Source organism: Pinus tabuliformis, chromosome 8 (genome assembly GCF_031772625.1).
Source record: "Pinus tabuliformis cultivar Carrire ecotype Pingquan chromosome 8, CPIR1, whole genome shotgun sequence".
In the NCBI taxonomy this organism is placed as follows: domain Eukaryota; kingdom Viridiplantae; phylum Streptophyta; class Pinopsida; order Pinales; family Pinaceae; genus Pinus; species Pinus tabuliformis.
The window spans coordinates 2043743086-2043766935 of NC_142294.1; positions in this window are offsets into that span (position 1 = coordinate 2043743086).

Below are 23850 nucleotides of genomic sequence, written 5' to 3' on the forward strand. Positions count from 1 at the left end.
TTATTAGGTGCAACAGCCCACACTCCCTTGGATATACAGAATAACGTCTCCATTGTCCACATATCCGCTGTCTCAAATGGAACCCTTTCATCTTTAAAAGAAATGATCTATTTGCTTAGTATGAAAACACAAAAGCAATCCTTCAAATTTTGTCCTGCTAATGTAGCAAGTTCAAAATGTTTCCAATTGGTCCTTGAATTTATGTTGTAGTCAATTGTACTATTTGTCGTTTCACCTTATTTTACACTTCCTTGTTGATATGATAAAAAAATTTAGCTACATGTTGCAACTTGCACTTTTGGTAATCTTCCTCTGCTTCAACGACTTCAACTACAAGAGTTGTAGAAACTTGTATTCTTTCATTCCAAGCTTTAACTTTTTGGTTCAATAAGAGTTATTTAGTACTTCCATCTTCAAGAATTCTATGCTTATCTCCATTTTCATAGGTAAACATTGCTCCAAAAATACATTTAACATCTAAACTTTTAAAATTTATAATCAAATTATACTTTGCAACCATCTCCTTCAAAATATCCATTTTATACTTATGTTGTTTCCATGTATATGAAACAATAAGCTTGTCTTGGTATTTCACTACTATATTTTCCTATAAATTTGCATTGTTGAACTCATGCACCAACTATTTTAGAATTATGCAATCTAAATCATTTTCGAGCCAAATGAATTTCTTTGTGTCTTAACTTTTATCAGATTTATTCAGTTTGTCTTCAACCTTTCTTCATTGTGTATTTTATACCTTACACTTTCCTATTTGATGTTTGTTTACCTGTAAAATACTCACCATTTAATCAAACCAGATATTATACTAGTTGTCATATCTTTTGTTATCTTCAAGAATATTTTCCCATGTTGTTGTAAGCATCTCAATAAATTGTTGTGTGAGAGTTGTAAGATTTATCTCCCACTTCTTTCCATGATTCTTCAAGACATATGGTTGCTTGAAATTTCCGTCATAAAAATCCACCTGTGGTTTTATTTGCCTCCAAGAAATGCTCCATCCTTTGTTGACTAGATCTTTATGTTGATCCTCAAACTCAACCTCCCTATGTTATAAACAGCAATGTTATGTATGTGTGTGTGTGTGTATATATATATACATTTATTGTAAAATGTTTTAAGAAGAGGTCAGCTACATGGCTACAAAAAGGAAGGATGTGAGAAAATATTTCATGTTATAAAATAGTTAAGGCAATTAAAGGCTGACGGTTAGCTTCCTAATCTCTCTCTCTATGGGAAAATTCTTCCCAAGAAGGCCAAGAGGGTATAGGGAACCTAACATAGAGAGGCAGAGAAATTATTTTTTTTTGCAAGGTCTGAGATAGGACGTTGAATAATGATCAAACCAAATGCATATTCTCGATCTAGGTGGCTAGTGGAACTTAATAATTGTTAGTGACCCAAGTTGGTTGGGACCAAGTGGTCAAGATACAAGTTGGTCTTGTTGTTATTGACCATGAAATTGGCTCAGGGGGATCACCAGGTTTGATTCTGGTTCTCGTAGGTTGGGAGGAGCATCCTTCTTTCTATAACCTTGTGGCAGACAACTTTGGGTAACATATAAGTATTTATAGACTTGATACCCTCATTAGTAATTCAAAAGTTGAATATTATATAAAAGAAATGAAACTTGTGTGTGAAGTTTTGTATATGATGACAAAACAATTTCTATGGTATTGTTGATGTGCATGTGAATTATTTGAATATGTGAGTTATCAGATAATTTGATAAATTTGGTGGATAAAAGTAAAAGATTTGATTTTTATTGAAAACTACATTTAGTAAGACTGAAAGTAGTGTCTCTAGCAGTTTTGGTAAAACAAGAAGTGGGTATTGTTGTCTGATAAAGAATGGCCATGTACAATACTGGTAAGAATTGTATTTGAATAGGGTTTGAATGGAAACAGTGATAGTACTGTTAAATTTTGTAACTTAAACAAGTGTTGTTCTTAGAGGTGTCGAATTACATTACATAAATATGTGTAAATATGTTATGCTCTTAACCTGCAAAATGATACCAAAATAAGGAATATGCGAAGAAAAGATACCCAGAACACAAAATAGCAATGATTTTATTATTCAGAGAGTAATGCTCACTTTCCTCTTCGAGGGGGCAACCTCCAATAGAGTAGAGCTCGACTACAAAATAAGACATGGTGCTCCTTGCAGGGAGTCTCTATCCTTTATATATGACTCATACATGCAATACCACGGGCCAATACCGTGGGTTTTATAAATACCATCTATCTAATACTATGGCCCATTTGCAACTAACTGTGGTTCCATCATTAATTGCGGATTAACCACTTACAATTATTAATATGGGCTTATTGACTCTTGACTATGACGTGATCCCATTACATAAATAAGGGGGTTAGGGTGGGACCCTAACATGCCCTCCCCCTTAAGACTAGCCTTGTCCTCAACGCTGAAGCTACGGAAACTGCTGAAGAATAGTGGCTGGTTCCCAAGTTGCATCTTCCGGAGAGGTGTCTTTCCATTTGACGAGGACTTCCTTAATCATGCGGCCACGCAGTTTCTTGTCTCGTGTGTCTAGGACCTGTTCGGGTTGAAGCCATATGGATCCTTCTTCGTCCAATTCAGGTAGAATGGTCTGAATTCTACAATTGTTCCCAATCACTTTCTTGAGGCATGAGACATGGAAAACTAGATGGATTTTTGCAGTAGGTGGCAAGGCCAACTTGTAGGCCACTTCTCCAATGCGCTGAAGTACTTGATATGGTCCGTAGAATTTGGGAGAGAGTTTCTGACACCCCTTGTCTTTGAGTGATGTTTGCTTATATGGTTGGAGTTGTAAAAAGACCTGATCCCCTTCTTGAAATTGGCGCTCTGAGCGATGCTGTTCTACCTGTTGCTTCATGCAGTTCTGAGCTTGATGAAGATTCTCTCGAAGATGGGCGAGAATGGTTGCGCGGTGTTGTAGGAGTTGATCAACTGCTTGTACTTTTGAGCATCCCTTGAGATCCGAAGTAGGTGAAGGCGGGAGTTGACCATATACTGCTTCATAGGCAATCATTTTGGTGGTGGCATGATAGTTGGTGTTATACCAACATTCAGCCAGAGGTAGCCACTGTACCCAAAGGTGTTGCTTTTCTGAAGTGAAACACCTAAGGTAGGTTTCTAGAAATTTGTTGACGACTTCAGTTTGACCATCTATTTGCGGATGATAGGAAATACTGAGTTTTAGTTGAGTGCCTTGTATTCTGAAGAGTTCCTGCCAAAAATTACTGGTGAAGATCGGGTCGCGGTCGAACACAATAGAAGTGGGCATGCCATGCAATTTGAAGATCTGATCCATGAAAGATTGAGCAACCAAAGTTGGTGTAAATGGGTGGGGTAGGGCACAGAAATGAGCATACTTCGATAGTCGGTCCACAACCACCATGATGACTGACTTGTTCCCTGACTTTTGAAGACCTGTAATGAAATCCATAGAAACCTCCGTCCAAATTGATGCCGGAATGGGCAATGGTTGTAATGTGCCTGGTGTGTTGACGGTTTCCCCTTTGTGCCGTTGACAGACATCGCATTCTGCTATGAAAGTAAGGATGTCCTTTTTCATGCTTGTCCAAAAAAATGATCTTCTGGTGCGAGCATACGTCTTCTGAAAGCCCGAATGTCCTGCAATGGGAGATGAGTGCAATTCTGCCAAAATGCGACTTTTGAGGGTGGATGTTGGTGATATTACGACTTTGTCCTTGTAGCGAAGAATATCATCCTGCCACGAGAAGCCCTTGGTGGAATTTGGATCTATCTGCAATTGAGAAATGAGTTGGGAGAGCCCAGGGTGTGAAAACCATTCCCTGCGAGCCTCTTCAATCCATTCTCGAATGGGGAGGGAAATTGCTAGCAGAGTACTTTCCTCCTCAAATTGGTGAGATAATGCATCTGCTACACTATTGTCTTTCCCTTTCTTGTAAATGATCTCATAATCATATCCCAGCATTTTGGCTAGCCATTTATTTTGTTGTGGGGAGGATAGGCGTTGCTCCAAAAAATATTTAAGACTGTGATGATCTGTGCGGATTTGGAAACGTCGCCCCAATAAGTAAGGTCGTCAGGTCTCGACTGCATGTAAGATGGCCATCATTTCCTTCTCGTAGGTAGATTGGCCCAGATTCCTCCCACTGAGTTGTTGGCTTGTGAAGGCCAACGATCGCCCTTCCTGCATTAAGACCGCCCCAATACCTGTACTCGAAGCATCACATTCAATGACAAAAGATTTGGTGAAGTCAGGTAGTGCTAAGACTGGAGTGGAACACATGGCATTTTTTATAGCTTTAAAGGCCCGTTGTGCTTCCTCATTCCAGAAGAATGAATTTTTATTTAGGAGTTGAGTGAGGGGCTTCACTATGCGACCATAGTTGCGGACAAATTTACGATAATAGCCTGTGAGACCCAAAAATCCTCTCAAGCTCTTCAAGGTCTTAGGTTGAGGCCATTCCTGCATTGCCTGGATCCTTTTGGGGTCCACCTTGACACCTTCACGCCCCACAATGTGGCCCAAATACTCTACTTCTGCCATGCCAAACGAACACTTGGACATCTTGACAAATAATTTATGCTTGCGGAGTAGTTGCAAGAGTAGATCTACATGCTGAAGATGTGCAGCCCAAGTGCAACTATAGATGAGGATGTCATCGAAGAAGACAAGGACAAATTTCCTGAGATATGGCTTGAGAATGTGGTTCATAAGGCTCTGAAAAGTAGAGGGGGCATTACAAAGACCAAATGGCATGACCAGGAATTCATAATGGCCTTCATGAGTTCAGAAAGCAGTCTTGGGGATGTCGACTTCCTTCATGCGAATTTGGTGGTAGCCTGAGCGAAGATCCAGCTTAGTGAAGAATTGAGCCCCATTGAGTTCATCCATCAAATCATCAACCACCGGGATGGGAAATTTATCTTTGACTGTCAACTTATTGAGGGCCCTGAAGTCAGGACACATCTGCCACTCCCCATCTTTCTTGAGCACCATGACCACTGGGGATGAATAAGGACTAATGCTGGGACGAATGACACCTGCTTCCAAAAGTTCCTTGATGATTTTTTCTATTTCATTCTTTTGGGTGAACGGATATGTGTATGGGCGCACATTTGGGGGTTGGGCCCCTGGAACCAAGGTGATGCTATGATCATGTTCCCCTCGAGAGGGTGGAAGCTCATGAGGCTTGTCAAAGACCGACAGATGGTTATTTAAAATCTGTTGCATCTCAGGATGAATTGGCAGAGGCTTAGTTTCGACTGCCTGGATGGCATTAAATTGAGCTACAACTCCATGATTGCCATTTTTTAACAATTTTTCCATCCTATGTGAGCTGATGATAGAGGGGGCTCCTGCCTGGAGTCCACAGAGGGTATGTGTGTAGTTGTTCTGCTTAAAACTCATATATAACTCCTGGAAATCCATTGTGATTGGCCCAAGAGTGCGGAGCCATTCAACGCCGAGGACAATGTCGCAACCCCCCATGTGTATGGCAAACATGTGAGTTTTCAACTGATAATACCCCATTTGAAGTTTGACATTTTCACAGCGGCCTTCACATTTCATTGTGCCTCCATCCGCAATTTGAACTTGGAAGTTAGAAACTGATCGTACAAATAAATGCACTGCTTCTGCGACTTTTTGATAGATGAAATTATGTGTACTTCCACTATCAATCAAGACTACTACTGGGCAATGTTTAATAAAACCTCTGATTTTGAGAGTTTGAGGGGAAGAAATCCCTGCCAAAGCATGCAACGAAATAACTGGTTCATCAGAGACATTGTCCTTTTGGTTGTCTTCTTCTAGTGGCTCATGTTCCTCCAGTGGTGGATCTTCCTCTGTTGAGCTGTAGTCAGTGGCATCAATTTGAAAAAATTTGGGCTCCTTGCATTTATGACCTGGGGAGTATTTTTCATCACAGTAGTAACATAGGCCTTGCTTTCTTCTTTCGGCCATTTCAGCAGGTGACACCTTTTGGATCTTAAGTGTTTGAGTTGTGTTGTGAGCCTGTGGGGAGCGACCTTTAGCGGAGAAATTTGGGTGACTGTATTGGGCTGCTAATGCACGTTCCACGTTACGAGCGACCTTGCAAGCCTCCGTCCATGTGGGAGGGTGGTGCAGTAGGACTTGGGCTTTGATAGCTTCTTTAAGACCGCTGATAAAACATTCCGTGTAGAACACATCTGAGAGACCCCAAGTGCAAAAGGCTAAGGCTTCAAAAGCTGTAATATATTCATCCACTGTACCAGTCTGTCGGAGCTTAGTAAGACGACCCAAAAAAGATGATTCCTGGTCAAAGCGGTCTTGAAGAGTTTTGGTGAATTTGGTCCAAGTCTTAAAAGGTCCAGTGCAACGTTGATGCCATTCCCACCATTGCCACCTTTCATTGTCCAAGTACATGCTCCCCAACATAAGCTGAGTCTCATCATCGAAGATGCGATTCAGTGTGAAATACTGCTCCATTTGTGCTATCCATGCCGACGGGTGAGAGCTGTCAAATTTATGCATATCCAACTTGGGAGGTCGCTGATTGGGTGGTGGGTGGGTGTGCCAGACGCGAGGAGAGTGGCTAGACTCACCCTCATTGTGTTCAGTGCCATTATACTCCTCCTCGTGTGATGGCTCCTTGCCCTTCGGGACTATTTTCTCGACCATGTTACATAGTCCGGTAAGCTGAAGGTGGAGGTTGTGCATTGATTCTTCAAATTTGTCCATCCTTCATTGGCCATCGCTTGAGCTCTAGTTTCTACCATACACCAACCGGGTTTTTCTAAAATTGGGACCGCCTAAAAAAAAAATCACTAAGAAGTGAATGGTACCACCGTGCTCAGCTCGTCGTCTTGATTCTGATGGGCTAGATCACCAATAAGCACCCTGAAAGATCCCAGACCTTTTTTTTTTTTTTTTCTGAAAACTCCTAATAGAGTTTACTCCTTCCTTATCAATACTGCAGTGGCGAAATCCTCAAAATGTCAATGCAGCCAAAAGTCTTGCGAAAATTATACCCTGGTATAGGAACCCTTCACAATGACTCCGATCTAGGGGATCTGAGAGATCTGAATGGCGGATCTGATGGCGGAACAGACTGCTTTTGCGGATCTAATAGATCGAAAAGGTTGATCTGCGAACTCGAGACTGCGGGACTGATGTCTGCTGCTGCTGCACCCATTTTCACAGGCAGATCTGGAAGAGATGTTGTGTGATCCCCCGATAGAAAAGGGAACTAAGGTCTTGAGGAGTGTCAGGTGCTACAGATCGCAATATACATAAGGGTCTAGCAATAGTACTCGACCCAATGTTTCAGGGCTCTAACTAAGGAGGATTGACCGTACCCTTAGCCGTACAACCCGACTACCCTATTGTACGGGCGAGTAATCTCCCCGAGTGCTGTTCTCGGTGTACTGTAGCCACAAGACGGCCGACGGTTTATCTATGGAGAGGTTTCAAGGGAGCCTAGGGGGCTTCCGATATACCCAGAGGGTACGAGGAAGACAATCCATGCGCGGTTCTGTCTAATGCGCTACTACTCGAAGGGGTACCCACAGGGGTTACAAGGGAGTCCAACAGACGTGACCACCTCTTGTATTTCCTGTGTGCATGCCTCCCCAAATCCGCAGGTTTATGCGCTCAACGACATATCCCGTGGTTTAAAGATGCCGAAACACGTCTCTAGCCAAAAAAAAAATTTGCTAAGAAATGGAGATCCCACCGGCCCTGGAAAGTGCTCTGATACCACTTGTTATGCTCTTAACCTACAAAATGATACCCAAATATAGAATATGCGAAGAAAAGATACCCAGAACACAGAATAGCAATGATTTTATTATTCAGAGAGTAATGTTCACTTGCCTCTTCGAGGGGGCAACCTCCAATAGAGCAGAGCTCGACTAAAAAATAAGACACGATGCTCCTCGCAGGGAGTCTCTATCCTTTATATATGACTCATACATGCAATACCACGGGCCAATACCGTGGGTTTTATTAATACCATCTATCTAATACTACGACCCATTTGCAACTAACTGTGGTTCTATCATTAATTGCGGATTAACCACTTACAATTAATAATATGGGCTTTATTGACTCTTGACTATGACATGATCCCATTACATAAATAAGGGGGTTAGGGTGGGACCCTAAAAAAATCATTGTAGTTTTAGTTGAAATAAATTATACCCATACTTTGGGAAGATTCGAGGAATTTTATTGCAGGTTGAATTAGCATAACCCTTCCAAGTCAAACGTTACTAACCAAAAAAATGGTGTGGAGATCCAGGTCTATTTAGAGAGACAAGGTTGGAAATAGGAAGGGGAATCACTACACTATATTTAAAACCAAGATGAATGGGAGTCTGTTCGTTGTATGGGGAACAAGAGAAAAAAATATGGAAGTAGAGGAACTAAGATATGTAGGGTAAGCTCCCTATGCTAGGTTGTCTTTTGGCAGCCGAGGAACGATGCCTTAATCTTGTCGGTAATGTATTGTAGCAATAAACCCTAGATTTAATAACGAGAAGATCATTGTAACAATATAAACAAGTAGTATTCTCATAATGAAAAACTAAAAATTCCTTTATTGGCTTTCGCAGATTGGGGTAAAATGCATTAACATAATTCTAATAAATCATTCTTCAAAACATAAAGTTTTCATTACATTGAATGCACATATTTTATGAAAATCCAAAGCAAACTTTCATGTATTACATTCCATAGTAAATATGTTCCAACAAACATAGTTAAATTAGGAACAACACTGTAACACAATATAGTGTAACAACATCGTAGCATAAATCAGTGAACCTGGAACAGAATAAAAAATAATAATAATAAAAGAAAAGAGAAATGTTCAGGGTAATAATAATGACTTTGCTCGAGTGTTCTCGAGATAAAATAAGAAACATTTTTCCTTGTTATGGCCAACTGGGGCCAAGGGTTTCTAAAATGAAAACATACAAAATCGCTTGCGAATACGACCTTTTAACTCAAAACTTGAAATGAAGCGTAAACCCTTTGGGTTGTTGAATAAATACAAAACCAATGTTTACAATGTAAGAAAAATGTGAATTTCACATCTAGTACTAACATGGTCACACCGGAAAGCCTATTGACCAAGATTCAGGACCCTAGTGGGTAAATTGGTGCCCTCCTCATATGACCCTTTGTAGTTTCAAAGCAAAGCCTTCCTGTAAACGCAAGTAAAACCGAGTTAAGGTAAATGGAAAAACCATATGGAATAAGCTCGTTAAAAAAAAAAAAATCGAATTATCTGTTATCTGAGCTACATAATGAAGTGTGGAGCTGAGCAGGGTAAATAGATAGAATCCATAATTGGAATGGGAACCAATATTTTTCCCTATAATATAACAATAAAAATATTAGGTTTATGACATAGGAAACCCTAAAAAGTGGAAACTTGAGCTTAGAATGGTAGAAATAATCTTACCAGTCAAAATCTTGGTTAGAAATAGATTTGTGTGCACCATAACACCTCTCAGAAGGAACCATGATCATTGAGACATAAAGAAAGCATCAAACCCTAAAGGAGTTGCAGAGGAGGGTTCCAATGCGATGAACAAGCACAATGAGGCATCATGTCGGTTACGAGGGGAGTGTAGTTACCCACTAACTCTCTCCATGTAGTCTTGGTCATTGATCCAACCCCAAGCTCCACACACCATTGATCCTTTTGAAATCCCAAAGCGTGTATCCTTTGTGGATGGTTCCAGAATCTTGAGGAAGGAGTGACCACATGGAATCAGTGTTCTGGAGGCTTCAGAAGTTCTGGGTTGGAGTAACCCTTAGTCAACTCGGGTTTACAACTCATGTGAAGAAGTTTAATTTCATTTATAAATTGACTATGGTTAAACTGGTAAAAATTATGGCACCGAACTATGGTCAATTACATAATTAACAGGTAATAATCCTTGTCAACCTTTGTGTATAAGCATAGTTTGGTGCGTAATTTTTTTTTTATGTGGGGATATTACAGGTGGTATCAAAGCTTAGGTTCTACAGTGAAGCCCTGACTGGGTGAAGAAAATTTGTGTTGTGTGTGCAAAGAGAGAGAGACAAAGAGTGCTATGAGGAGAAGAGGTGGAACAACTTTTACACCATCAGCAAGACCCATCATTGAGTCTAAATCAATGCATTTATAGGGGCCTAATCCTGAGCTATGGATTCAAGTGGAGAATGAATCTCACAATAGAATTGTCGCAATGATGGAAACAATACAACAACTCCAAGATGAAATGGAAAACCTTCACACTGGAAATGAACGATTAATACATGAGCGAGAGCGTATTATGAAGAGCTTGATAGATAGACAGAATCATCAGAATTATAAACCTAGTTCAAACAACTGTAATTGGGTGGAGTCTCATAGAAGGAGAGAGGATACCATACCAAAATAAATTAAAACACAAGAGTTAGAAGGGAATCAGAACACACAAGAAAAGGAGTCTAGAGACACATCAGACAGTTACAGATGCAAAAAGGAAAAGAAATGAAAGGTTGAATTACAAGGTGAATTCAAGAATATTAAGCCCCCAAGTTATGATGGTGAAGCTGAGGAGACAACAAAATATTGGTTAATAAATATGACCAAGTACTTCCAAATCTATGAGTACGATGAAAACTTAAAAGCTCAGCTAGCCATTTACCAGCTGCAAGGAAAGGCAACCTTGTGGTGGGAAGAAGTAAAAGTGGTGCATGTTGTTGATGAGAAATCAATTACTTGGGAAGAATTCCAGAGACATTTTAGGAATAAATATCTAACAAAATGATTTTATGATGATAAGGCTAAAGAATTCCATGAGCTAAGGCTAGGTCATTTGACTATAGATGAATATGTGGCCAATTTTACTTCTTTGTTACAATATGTACCATACATACGAGAGGAGAAAGCTAAAGTGCAAAGGTTTATTAGCAGCCTACCAATGCATATGAAGGAACAACTCGAGTTTGACTATCCCAAAACCATGGATGATGCTGTAAGAAAAGTGTCAATTTGTTATCAAAAGATGCAGAAAAAGGATAACAGTAAAAGTTGGACCAGTAAGAAGGGACAAAAAAAATGCGCAAAATAGTAGAAATAGCAGAACTGCTAATCCTAGGAATACCTTTAAGGGGTAGCAAGGGAGAAACATGGAGAAAAAATAATAGAAAGTTTGACCACAAAATGAAGCTAGACCGATGGAACCATCTACTAAGTCTGAAGGTAATCAAGGACAAAAACCACCCCTGCAATGTTGGGGTTGTGGAGAACCGAACTACATTAAAAATTGTCCTCACTGTGGGAGATTGGAGCCAATAACTAACATACAAGAGGCTTCAACTATGGGCGAAGTGGCGAGAAGCATATTGAAAATCAATGAGGCTATAGAGGATCATAAGGCAAATTATCAACCCAACATGATCAAAATGGAGGGTAAAATGTTTAAACAAACAGTTTCAATTTTGATAGATCCTAGTGCTAGCTTAAGTTTTATAAGTCCTAGAGTCGTAGAACTCTGTCAGTTACAAACCTGTAAATTTAAAAACCCTTTGCTAGTTCAACTAGCCACAAGTACCAAGAGGCCAGTGGGGGCTAAAGTAGAAGATTTTTGTATCGAATTAGCAAACCAAAACATTAAAGTGAACATGAGTGTCCTTCCTTTGGGATATTATGACATCCTAATCGGAATGGATTGGCTGGAGGCTCACTAGTCTTTGGTAAATTGTAAATAAAATATTGTTATTTATTTAAATGAGGCAAGTATTAGGTGTAAAGTTTAAGGAATTGAGAGGCATGTACAATTTAGTCCAATTACTAACTCTCAGTTGGGGAAATTTTTGTTGAAGGGTTATCATATTTATGTGGTACAAATGGGCTATGCTAAATCTAATAAAGTAGCAGCTGAACTGATGAATCTGTCGATAATTCAAGAGTTTGCAGATGTATTTCCTAAACAGATACTAGGGCTGCCACCAAAAAGAGATATATATTTCACTATTGAGTTAATTCCAGGGGTTGCCCCAGTGTCAAGAGAACCCTACAGGATGAGTATACTAGAGCTCATGGAACTGAAAATTCAACTACAAGAATTGTTGGATAAAAACTATATACGCTCCAGTGTATCACCATGGGGAGCTCCGGTGTTGTTTGTTAAAAAGAAGGATGGCACCCTAAGACTGTGCATCGATTATCGACAACTAAACAAATTGAATGTCAAAAATAAATATCCACTACCCAGAATTGACGATCTGTTTGATCAAGTCAAGGGTGCCAAGGTATTCTCGAAAATTGATCTAAGATCGGGGTACCATCAAATCAGAATAAAGGAGGAATATATATGTAAGATTGCATTCAACACTAACTATGGAATTATGAGTTTGTAGTTCCACCCTTCGAGCTGAATAATTTCCTAGCTACATTCATGAGTCTTATGAATGGAATATTTCACCATACCTTGACAAAATTGTATTGATTTTTATTGATGGCATTTTAATTTATTCTAAAAGTTTGGAGGAACATCATAAGCACTTACAAATTGTGTTGTAAACCTTAAGATAACATCAAATGTATGAAAAATATAGAAAATGTGAATTCTATAAGGAAGAGATACAATATCTGGGGAATATTATCACACAAGAGGGCATAGCGGTAGACCTAGAGAAAATTAAAACAATCATGGGGTGGTCTGTCCCCAAGAATGTGGCATATATTCATTCGTTCTTGGGGTTGGCTACGTATTATCGTCGCTTTATAAAAGGATTTTATAAAGTGGCTTAACCCATGACATCTTTTCGAAATAAAGGGAAAGTATTTAAGTGGACTGAGGATTGCCATCAAAAAATTGAGAAACTAAGGCATTTGCTGACTACAAAACCAATTCTAAGGATAGCAGATTTGAATAAGGAATTCATGGTCTAATCGATGTGTTCCAAACTGGAATCAGGGGTGTAGTGATGCAGGAAGGTCAAGTGGTGGCATACGAGTCACGAAATTTAAGGAACATGAACAACGCTACTTAGCCTATGACTTAGAGCTCACCACAATAGTTCATTCTTTCAAAATTTGGCAGCATTATCTATTGGGAAAGAAGTTTATTCTTATGACACACCACAATAGCCTAACAAATTTCTTCCATCAAACAAACCTAAATTCCCGTCAAGCACGATGGATCGCAATTTTTAAGCGAATTTGAATTTGAAATTAAGCATTTGAAGGGAAAGGAAAATCGGGTGGCTGATGCTTCAAGTCAAAGACTAAACTGTATTTATGAGATTTCTTTTAGTAAAATAAAATTTGACCTTTCAAATAAAAAAAAAGAAGCTTCTCTAAAAGATCTAGAATACCAATTTTTATGGCAGCAGGCAAAACAGGGAGAAATCTATGAAAGGAAGTTAGGCTATGATGTTAATATTGAAGGGATGCTCACATATAGGAATCACATTTACATACCAAATCAACAAGTTGTTAAGCGGTTTATTTTGGATGAATATCACATAAATCCATATATTGCGCACCTGGGATACCAAAAATTGATCACAACGTTAAGGAAATACTACTTCTGGTCGGGCATAAAGACAGAAACAACCCAGTACTTGGCATAGTGTTTGGAATGCCAACAAGTGAAAGCAGAACATCAACATCTAGCTGGCCTGCTTCACCCTCTACCCATTTCTGAATGGAAATGGGAGATTGTGACATTGGACTTTATTACTGGACTGCCAAAATCGAAAAGACAGAATGACTCTATAATGGTGGTAGTAGACAAGTTGAGAAAAGTTTCTCATTTTATCTTGGTCCAATCAACTTATAAGGCCGTACAAATCATCGACATCTTCATGAAAGAAATTTTCAGATTACACGAAATCCCCAAGATGGTTATCTCAGACATAGATGTAAATTTTACCTTCACTTTTTGGAAGGCCCTATTCACTAATTTGGGCACTCAGGTACAATTCAGTATTGCCTACCATCCATAGACCGACGGGCAAACTCAGAGAGTAAACTAGGTGTTGGAGGATATGCTTATGATGTATGTGATGCAACAACCCACGAAGTGGGAAGAATACATACACTTGGTGGAATTTTCTTATAAAAATGCTTACCATTCATCGTTAAAAATGAGTCCATTTGAAGTGTTGTATGGAAGGAAATGTAGAGTGTCGATCAATTGGAATAGCCTGAAGGATAAGCTAATGCTAGGGCCCAACATGCTCAAGGATATGAAGGCTACAATGAAAAAGGTACGATCCAATTTAAATGTTTCCCACGATTAGAAAAAGAATTATTCCGACCAATGAAGATCTTATCAGAAGTTTCAAGTAGGAGATCATGTGTATATAAGAGTAAAAACTAGGTGAAGTACCTTGAGGTGGGATGGTTGCTCTAAATTAGCCCTCGGTTTTGTGGCCCCTTCCAGATTATTTCTTGAGTTGGTCTAGTAGCTTATCAATTAGCTTTACCTGTCCATATACGTGTTCATAACATGTTTCATGTCTCCCTATTAAAAAAATACATACATGATCCTAGATACATAATTCAATGGAAAGATGTTCAGGTAGTGTAACTAAGAACTCTCTTGTAAAATTGATTTTCAGTAATTTATTACAAATGTAACAATGAATGTTGTATGAATGCAGGTCGAACTGGACGAGGAATTCCTGGTCGAGCCCCTGCGTATTCTTGATTGGAGAGAAACAATGTTGCGGAAATGAGTTATCCCCTAGGTTAAGGTGCAGTGGTAGCACTTTAGCTCGGAAGAGGCCACCTGGGAGGATGAAAAAGTTATGCAGGAAGCATATCCAATCCTGTTCCAGAGACAAATAAACACTGAGGATAGTGTTTCTCTTGAGGAGGAGAAGATGTAATGCCCCTTAGTTGCTAGGGTAAGTTTTAGAATTACTTTGTTTTACTGCAGTAAAATTAGAATGAAGACTTATTGAAAATTCAGAATGTCTTGTATATATATGTGTGTGTGTGTGTGTAAAATTTATTTAAGAAGGGTTGAGCTAACATACTACAAAAAGGAAGGATTTGAAATAAGATTTCATGTTCAAAAATAGTGAAGGAAGTTAAGGGCTGACAGTTAGCTTCCTGATCTCTCTCTCTATGGGAAAAGTCTTCCCAAGAAGGGAAAGCGGGTATAGGGAACCTGAGGCAGAGAGGAATTTGGTTTTCTCTGACACATGACGTTGAATAATGAGCAAACCAAATGCGAGTTCACGAGCTGGGTGGCCAGTGGAACTCAATAATTGTCAGTGATCGAAGCTGGTTGGGACTAGGTGGTCAAGAGACAAGTTGGTCTTGTTATTTTTTAGTATGAAATTGGCTCGGGGGGAGCACCAGGTTTGATTCTAGTTCTTGTAGGTTGGGAGGAGCATCCTCCTTTCTGTAACCTTGTAGTAGGAAACTTTCGGTAACAGATAAGTATTTATATACTTGATACCCTCATCAATAGCTCAAAAGTTTAATATTATATAAAATAAATGAAACTCGATTGTGAAGTTCTATTTATGATGTCAAACCAATTTCTATGGTATTGCTAATGTGTGTGTGAATTATGTGATTTTGTGGGTTAGTAGATAATTTGATAAGCTTATTGGATAAAAGTAAAAGATTTGATTTTTGTTGAAAACTACATTTAGTAACACCGTAATCAGTGTCTCTAACAGTTTTGGTAAACCAAGACACATGTATTGTTGTCTGAGAAAGTATGGCCACGTACAATACTATGAAATGTATTTGAATAGGGTTTGAATAGAAAAGTGATCGCACTGTTAAATTGTGTAATTTAAATAAGTGTTGTGCTTAGAGGTGTCTAATTACATTACATAAATATGTTTAAATCATCGTAGTTGTAGTTGAAACAAATGATGCCCATAGTATGGGAAGATTCGAGGAATGTTATTGCAGGTTGAAGCAGCAGAAACCCTTCCAAGTCGAAGGTTACTAACCAAGAAAATGGTGTGGAGTTCCAAGTCTCTCTCTTGAGAGATGGCTCAAAATAGGAAGGGAAATCGCAGCACTATATTTAAAACATGATGAATGGGAGTCTTCTTACTGTATGGGAAACAAGAAGAATGATATGGCAGCAGAGGAACCGAGAGATGTAGGGTTAGTTCCCTGGGCTAGACCATCTTTTGGCAACCGAGGAACAGTCCCTTAATCTTGTCAGCAATGTATAGTAGGATGAAACCCTAGCTTTAATAACGAGAAGATGACTGTAACAGTATAAACAAGTAGTATTCTCATAATGAAAAACTAAAAATTCCTTGACCAACATTCACAAGTTGGAGTAAAATGCATTAACAAAATTCTAATAAATTGTGCTTCGAAAAACAAACATTTCATTACAGTGAATGCACTCATTTTCTGATAATCCAAAGCAAACTTTCATTTATTACATTCCATAGTAAATATGTTCCAGCAAACACAGTTAAATGAGGAACAACAATGTAACACAATATATCGTAACAATAACGTAGCATAAATTAGTGAACCTGGAACATAATAAAAAAATATTAATAATACAAGACAAAATAATTGTTCAGGGTAATAATAGTGATTTGGCTCGAGTGTTCTAGAGATAAAATAAGAACCCTTTTTCCTTGTTATTTTTGACTGGGGTCGAGGTTTTCTAAAATGAAAACATACAAAATGACCTATGGCTATGACCCATTAACTCAAAACTTGAAACGAAGCAGAAACCCTTTGGGCTGTCGACTAAATGCAAAAACAATGTTTACATCGTAAGAAAATTGTAAATTTGATGTCCTATAATAACAAGGTGATACCTGAAAACCTATTGACGAAGAGTCAAGACCCCAGTGGGTAAACTAGCGTGCTCCTCATACAACCCTTTGTAGTTTCAAAGGAAAGTCGTCCTGTAAACACAAGTAAAACTGAGTTAAGGTTCTTAGATGATCCAAAAATACAATCTTATCATAGGTTATAAAATTAGAATAAAATAATTATTAATTTAAGATATTAAATTAATAATTATTATTCTAGAATGTTTAATTATTTAGAATTAGTATATTGTTGTAACTAGATATGACTCTCCAAATGTGTCGTATCTTAGGCTCTATTTTAGGAGATTTGTTAGCTAGTTGGTTTGAATAGCATTTATTGTAAATGGACACTTGTTATTTAATAAGTGACCCATAATTAGAGGCAGTTAGGACATGGAGCTTATAAATAGCTCATTGCAAAAGTGTTTGGATATTCGGGTGTAAACTCTTGCAAAATCAATTATGTAATTATTTTTTTCTGATTAATAAAATTACGTGTCTAAGGACACTTCTGCCATTATTGTGGTATCAGAGCTCCAATAATGCTACAGTGGATGTGAAGAGGAGATTCCAGCTCTACAAGTTTGTGCAAAACTCCATTGAATTGCTCAGCATATGATTGGTATGGAATATTTCCATTTTTTGTTTAAAATAAAAGAAAATTTATTATTTTTTTTAGATTGTTAAATCTGAAAACCAATTTATGTATTATTATAAAAGAATAAAAAAAGAAAATTAGTGAAAATAATGAAGCACTGTTGGATTAGTGAAAATTTCTGTATTATTATCCAAGAAACTGCCATCCCTCCCTCTGCTACTTGTTCTTCTTCAGATAATGCTCTGCACCAGTAATCGTACCCCCGACAGAATCTATAAGAACCCATTTAGCGCCAAAGAACTTGGGTCTGAAGCGTTTTGGACCAGAAATGGAAGCAAAAGATTCATGCAGTACGGAAAATTGATTCTGAATTGATCTACGTTGAGGCTGTCACGCAATATGGAAAATGATTCTGAATTGATCTATGTTGATTCTGAATTGATCTACGTTGAGGCTATCACACAGTACCGAAAATTGATTATAAATTGATCAATGAATGATTGCAAGAGCGCTACGACAGATTCACATTTGGCAAGGCGACATTATTCTGCTCCTCAGTGTGGAGTATGGATTCCTGAGTGGCTTCTCCGATTAAAAAAGAAAAAAAAAACGGCCCCATACCCAATTCGATTCTGAATCTCACGTCTCTGGTGCAACTGAGCGTGTCGCAGAATTCTCTGTCAGGGAGGATTCCAGTGGGGCTTGCTTCAAAAATTTCCACCCTCTTTGTACGCTGATAAGGAGCGGCTATGTGGAAATCCGCTTTGTCGTTGCTGATTAATGGGAGTTGAACCAATGCCATGCTACCGACATTTCTTTTTTATGCTTTCTGGTGCATGCAAACACTGATGGCGCTGCCGAGACTTCGAATAATTTAAGACGGGTGAAGAAATGAAGTCTTCATTCGCTTTCTTCAACTCTCAGATATTAGGCAAAAATATTGCATTTGTTCAACGCTATGAGTACAGAACGACTTTGCTTGATGAAATTAGTGCCCAACCAATTTCATATTTTGTGCTAAGTGCCCTTCATGTAGTTCCTGGATCTTACATTTTTGTTGTGACTTTTGATGAATAGATTTTTCAAATCTGGTGTTTTGGTGCATAGCAGATAATTATAAGTTGATGAATGCAGCGATTGAAATCATCGTTTCAACAACAAGAAATCGGACTCCATGCTGCTAGTCTCACATTTGCAACTCATTCATATTTTTTTAAACGCAGGTTTTAAAGACTTTGATAAAGTTTTAATGGAGTGATAAGGATTTTTACCTTGTTTGTAATTTGTAAATTGGAGAGATAAGGTGTGTTGGGTAACTTTTTTTAAAAGAAGTTCTTTTTTATTTTTCAATTGGGATCATCACATTGTAACTCAAAGTAATTTTTCTTTGAGGGGGGGTAATTTTTTTTACCAAGTTTTGTCAAAGCATCGTTGTAAAGTCAAATTTTGAAAGCTATCTTGTAATTTTTTTGAGAAATTGACTAGAGCCAAATGCAAAGCTCAGTCATTTTTCTCCTGCTTCAACGACTATATGAGGGTCAAGGCCAAGCCCCGATAGATCGTGTTTCTTGCATGGTGTGTTGTGTTGTCCATATTGACTTTTTTGTTCTGATTCTTGGTGCCAAGCGTCAACGCTACAATATCTAAGTTGATTAATTTGTTTTGTGATTCCGACAAACTTGAAGGCACAAAATCTTATAAAACATGGCACTGTCTCATTGAAAGCACTCTCATTTACAATGAATTATGGCAGGGTATATGTGATGGAGATATTAAGCCGAATAAACCCACAGATGCAGCTGCACTAGCAAAATGGGAAGTTAAGAATGCCAAAGCCTTATCTCTTATTAAATCTTCTGTCAATGATGAAATGTATGTCCATATAGAAAATGCTATAGATGCTTGGTCTACCTTGAAAGCTTTTAAAGGCCTCTTTGATACTCAGCCTGAATCAAAGAAAGTTGATCTACAATTAAAATTGTTGCAACAAAAATTAACTGAAGGAGGTGATGTTCTTGAATATATATCAAGACTTAAGAATATTATGCAGGAAATCATTAATGCTGGTTTTCCGGCAATTGATGATAGCTTTATGGTCATAATTGTAATTGCTGGACTTCCTTCCTCCTACACGCATTTTTTGGAGATTCTACAATTAACTGGGAAATTAGAGAAACTAAAGTTTGATGAGCTTTGTGAAATGTTGACTCAACATGATAAAACCTTTGGGAAGAAGAAGAAAGTTGGTGAAGATGTTTTTCTCACAGAGGTCAGCACTATTAAATCATCAGCAGACAGTTCTAGAGGCAGAGGCAGAGGCAGAGGCAATCAGAATCAAGAAACACAAAGTCGAGGTCGAAGACAAAGTAGAGGAAACAACTTTAACAGAGGCAACAGTTCAGGAAGGAATAATTTTCAAGGTAGAGGAAACAACCAAGGAAGAGGTAATTTTCAAGGACGAGGAAACAATAATCAAGGTAGAGGACAATCTCAACATAGAAGTCAAAGTAGAGGCAGAGGACAATATTCAGGAAGAGAAAGAGACTTAAGTCAAATTGTGTGTCGAAGATGTAACAAAGTTGGCCATTATGCTAAAGATTGTCGAACTTCACTTAATAAAATTCCCAAGTTTCAGCAGCATTCAATGCAATTTGCAAATGATCAAGATGATAATAACTCAGAACATGTTTTTACTTCCTCACAAGTATCACAACTTTCATCCCATCTTAGAAGTGATTATGAAGATGCCTGGATCTTGGATTCAGGGGCAACTCAGCACATGAATTGTTGACGTGATGTCTTTTGGAATTTTCAAGATTGCCAACTTAATGCCATTTTTCTTGCTGATGATACAAAACATACTCCTTATGGAAAAGGAGCAGTTAAAGTTTTTCTCCCTGGAATTGGAGAAAAAATGATTTCCAATGTATGGTATGTACCAAGTTTTAAGAAAAATTTTCTCTCTTTAGTCATGATTCGACAAGAAGGACATTAGGTGATTATGGAAGATGGTTTAGTCAAGATTAATTTAGTCAAACAGAACTTGAAAACAATCATGACAGGATATGAAGATGGAAAACTGTTACAGATGAAAGGGACAGTTATTCCAAGGCATTATGATTTTGTAGGGGTAGTGAGTATAGGTATTTCACCTGTAAGACTATGGCATGTAAGATATGGACATTTAAATTTTGAGAGTCTTTCTCAATTGCAGAAACAAGGAATGGTTAAAGGACTTCCCACTTTCAAAAGGGAAAATGCAAAATGTGAAGCTTGCATTTATGGCAAACAAAGTCGAGAAAGTTTTCCAACAAGTTCATGGCGTGCAAATAGGCGGCTACAACTAGTTCACAGTGATGTTTGTGGTCCACTACAAACTTCATTTGGTGGTTGCAAATATTTCTTACTATTCATTGATGATTTTAGCAGAATGACTTGGGTTTACTTCTTGAAGAACAAGTCAGAAGCATTTGAGAAGTTTAAAATTTTTCGCCAACTTGTTGAAAATGAAGTCAAAGAAAAGATAGGTACTCTCAGGACAGATAATGGGGGAGAATTCACTTCAAATGAATTCAAAACTTATTGCAGTGAAAATGGCATAAGATGACATCTTACTAATGTTTCCACTCCACAGAAAAATGGAGTAGTCGAAAGAATGAATTGCACCTTGTTAGGAATGGCAAGGTCCATGTTAACTTTCAAGAGGTTAAGTCCAACATATTGGGCAGAAGCAATACATACAGCTGTCTACATAAGAAACAGAACTCCAACTGCTTCTTTAGATGGAATCACACCTTATGAAGCTTGTTTTGGTGTCAAACCTCGAGTTAAACATCTTAGAGTTTTTGGGTCTGTATGTTATGGCTTAGTTCTGAAAGAAAAACGAACTAAGCTTGACTCAAGAAGTTTAAAATGCACAATGATTGGCTATTCTGATGAGAAGAAAGGGTATCATCTTTTGACCAATGGAAAATTCATTGTGAGCAGGGATGTCATTTTTGATGAAACTGGTAGTAAGAGTGCTGAGGAAATTGAAAATCTTCTTCACAAGTTAGAAACTAAGGGAAGTAAAAGAAATGGAAAAATGCAAAGTCAACCAACTTCACCAAATTGGTATGAACTTGATTTTCCTTCCTCTGAAGATGAGTCATCCAGTCCATCTACATCAACAACATCATCTGGGTCTTCTAGCAGTTCATTCGTGGTATCACCAAGCAACACTAGTTCTTCTGACAATGATTCTCCAGATTCTTCACCTGAACGAAGAACATCAGATTCTTCAACTGTTTTACTTACCCCAAAGTGCCCTGATATCAAAGAAGTGTGTGCTTCCATAATTATCTTTACTCTCTCGGTTTGTAGAATGCAGAGTTCCCCACAACGATATAAGAGAGGTCCTTCACATGATAGTCCAATTCTTCTACTCTTTTTCCTTGAGTCAAAGTTGCATATACATCTTTAAAGCCCATATCCTGAGCATATTGTTCTATGTAGCTTTCATGTAGCACAAAATTATGCTTAAGTATGGTAGATGCATTTATAATGGGTCTAGATAACATGTTTGCAACCTTGTTATGTATGCCCTTTTTATATCTGATGACTAAATGAAACTGTTGTAGAAAACCCATCCACCTATAATATCTTGATTGCTACAACTTAGTTTGAGAGTGTAGATATTGAAGTGGTTGATGATCAGTATGTATTACTGTCTCTTTTCCCATTAAATAATGTTCCACTTTTTCACACTCTGAACTAATGCATAAAATTCTTTATCATATGTAGGATATTTAACTACTACAGGATTAAAAGTCTCAGAATGATAACATATGGGTTTACCATGTTGTGTCAACGCTGCTCCCATGGCATAGTCACTGGCATCAGTTTGGATCTCAAATGGTCTTTGTAAATCTGGCAGTGCTAGTACAGGTGTTGTACTAATTCTCTCTTTCAAGGTGTCGAAGGCTTTCTGATGTTTGCTTCCCCACTGAAACACCTTATTCAATCCTGTTAAAGCATGTAAGGGAGTTGCAATCGAGGAGAAGTTAGAAATGAAATTCCTCCAATATTGTGTTGCTCCTAAGAAGCTTTTCACTTCTATAGTAGACCTGGGTTTAGGCCAGTTCACAATGATTGCCACTTTAGAGTGATCTATTTTTAATTCACCTCCCCCTACTATATGACCCAAGTAGTTTAGAGATGTTTTGCCAAATTCACATTTTGAGAGTTTAACATATAGTTTTTCTCTTTTCAAAATTTCTAATGTCTGCTTAACATGCTTTAAATGTTCTTCCCACGTTTTAATAAAAATCAGAATGTCATCCAGATACACAATAACAAAATCATCAATGAAAGGTCTGAGTACATCATTCATTAATCTCATGAAAGTAGCAGGAGCATTAGTTAAGCCAAAAGGCATATCCAGCCATTCATACAATCCCTGCTTTGTTTTGAAAGCAGTCTTCCATGCATCTTGCTCTGGAACTCTGACCTGATGGTATCCACTATACTCTGAAACAAGACATCATACTCTAAAACAACATTTTCTATATCAGCTTGTTGTTCAGCATTACAACCCTCAAATACATTGGTTTTATCGGGTTTCTTTTCCTTTACAACCATCAGTAATAATTGTTTACATGAATTTACCATTCTTTTCATCTGTCCTGAGTTTATGAGAGTGTAATTATTCTTGAGCTTATGAGCTCTTACAAAGTATTGGATTCCATCTTTAACAAGTAGATACTTGTTCTCAGCTCTATAGAAAATAGCCTTTCTATCATACAAGTAAGGGCTTCCAAAAACAATTCCACATATATCCAAAGGAATTATGTCTAACTCAACCTCATCTACAAATGCTGACCCAAAAGAAAACTTGAGTTTGCACTGTCTAGTCACTTGTAGTTGTGTTTTATCATTCAACCATCCTAATGGGTATGGTTTCTTGTGAGGTGTAGTTGTTAATCCCAATTTCTTTACAATTGCTTCAGAAATGAAATTTACTTGTGAGCCACTATCAAACAAAGTATCAATATTTTTATTTTTGGAAATAACTTGAATATGGAAAAGTTCATGTCTTTTTCTCTAATTTTCTTCATCAATAACAAATTGAGCAGAATTACTAGTAGATGCTTCAAAATTCTTACCTTTTATATCTGTGGTTGCTATAGTTGTTTCATCTCCTCAGTCTTATCCCAAATCCTTCTGAATAGCTGCAACAGTCTTCTTCTTCTTGCCCTCGGACTTCTTAGGTCTTAGCTCTGGATGCAAAATCCAACAATGCTCATCATCATGCCCCTCCTTTTTACAGTGAGTACATGAAGCTTTGGCTTTCTGTGCAGTGTTAGCCTTCCTTGCTTTCCACTTCTGCTTTCTTTTCTCCTTGCTCTTGCTTATAGTGGGTTGGTATGGTCCCCCAACTTCTGGATTTACATTCTTTCCTCTAGCT